Genomic DNA, 2275 nt, shown 5'->3' on the forward strand with positions numbered 1-2275 from the left:
CAAAACCAGAGCGGATGTGTAAAATTTGTCACCATGGTAACGGTGCCACTTCATTAAAACTCCCCTTTATAACAATGGTTCCTAGGAAAGTCGACTTTCTTTTCTTTTCTTTCTTTTCTTTTCTTTTCTTTTCTTTTCTTTTCTTTTCTTTTCTTTTCTTTTCTTTTCTTTCTTTTCTTTTTTTTCCAAATACAGCTTAAATTATACAACTGTTCAGTATTCTTATAATGATTATAGTTGAACACTTTGGAGCTCAATACATTCTTTTTCTTTTTTTTTTCTTTTCTCCTATTTTCTAGTATGGACGCTGATGATGATCCTCTATTCAAAATCCTTTTAATGTCTACCTGTATATGGTCTGTTTATTCATAATGCTCAGTTTTTTTTAAAAGTGCAGAATATTTTCTTAACTCCTCCTGTGCCTCTTATACCATCTAATATAATTGTTCTTGTTATATGGGGGAAAAACAGAGAATTATAACTGAATCTTCTGTTGGTTATAATCTATTATACATCCTGGGGGGGGTTTCCACACATGGAGAGGGGTCGGTGGAAAACATTGTGAGAGGATCTATTTCCAAGAATCAGATCACACCCAGTTAATGTTTGCAATGAGAGATATCATTTTCCTTGTATAATCATACTACACACCTTTCAGCCAAATATAGCCTTTGCATGGACAGGGCAACTCAACCAATCAATCTTTATAAGGTGCGCTGATGCAAATATTGTTTTACTACATATTTTTGTAATTAAACTTGAGATGTTTTGTCCCCTTTTTCTGACTTTAAACATGTGTTCTGCTCAGTAAGTAGACTTTTTCTTTTGGCTATTTTTTTTGCAGACAACATAAAATGAAAAAAGTAGGGGGTTTCTGTACCGTGGCCTGATGGCTTATAAACAATGACAAAACTTTTTCTGTCCATTGAGTGTTTCTAACATATAGGGTAAATCATGTCGTTACTGTAATTATACTTTAAAACAAAAAAGAGTTGGCAACAATAAAATAAATGTTTGTACTAAGAAGAAAATTGGGAGTCTCTGTGCTGCCCCCTGGTGGTGCTGTAAGCAGGTTATTGTTTTTGTAATAATGATTTGTTTTTGTCTTGTCTCCTAACTTCTATTTTTTCCCCCCATCCGAAACCACTTTTGCTTTAGTGGGCAACAGATGTGGAACTTTTCCACTGTGTCCCCTTCATTTTTGATCTGAAGACCCAACTTCAACTGGTTCAGCTAAGCACAGAGTATGTGTGGATAGAACTGTGTATTTGTGTCACTTCTGTGGCCAAATACCTTCTAATTCATTTTAATAAAAGGCTCCATGATATCACATTTTATATAAATGTGTTATTTATTTTTGCAGATCTGCTTCGTTGATAAAATGTGCCAACTAAAACATAGTCTATGCGTAAATTCTTCTCAAATTTGCACTGGCTACAGGCGTGTAACACAATCATAGCTCTAGATTTATCTTTATTAATACATGGAATACGCAGCCATTGGATGAATGGATTACATTTGGCTCCAAATGTCGATTGAATGATAGAAAACAATAAAAACAGGACCCATTCCTTAAACACATCTTGCATTAATAAGGAATTTAGGTTTAGTTTGCATTTAAAATTAGACTATACATAGATAATTCTATCTATTTTTTCAAATTTATTTATTTATTTAATGTTGTATAAAGTACAATAATGACATGACTTGTGCAATGCAATATTAACATACTATGAAGACATGAACAGAACAGAACATAGCCAGGGGACAAACCATGTAAACAAACAAACAAACAAACAAACAAACAAACAAACAAACAAACAAACAAACAAAAATAAAATATATCAAATTACACAAAGTTCAAATCTGTTGCATAAATCAGTGGTTTTGATAGCTTTTCTATTTTTAGAGTATTGACATAGTTAATTCTATCATTCATTGTAAATAGTGTCAAACAGAGCCTTCACTTCAACAGGACCACCCCACGGACGTTTTATCTCAGCTGCCAGAGTGGCGCAAACACTTTACTTTATGTCAGGAACATTTTTCAGTGAAACAGCCGATGTAAACACGCGCATATGTAACCAGCTGTGTGGGAAACGGGAAGCTGTTCCGCTTGTGGAGTGTCAAAGGTCTGATCTGATTCTACCTGGAGCAACTCTCCGGTTTCACTGCAGGCCACCACTGCGTCAGCAACAGCTGTCCTGCAGCCCGCACTGGCTGCCAGAGGGGAGAAATACGTCCTCAGTGGAAAGCTTGACGGAGGACTTGATTA

Source organism: Sphaeramia orbicularis, chromosome 19 (assembly GCF_902148855.1).
Source record: "Sphaeramia orbicularis chromosome 19, fSphaOr1.1, whole genome shotgun sequence".
Taxonomy (NCBI): Eukaryota; Metazoa; Chordata; class Actinopteri; order Kurtiformes; family Apogonidae; genus Sphaeramia; species Sphaeramia orbicularis.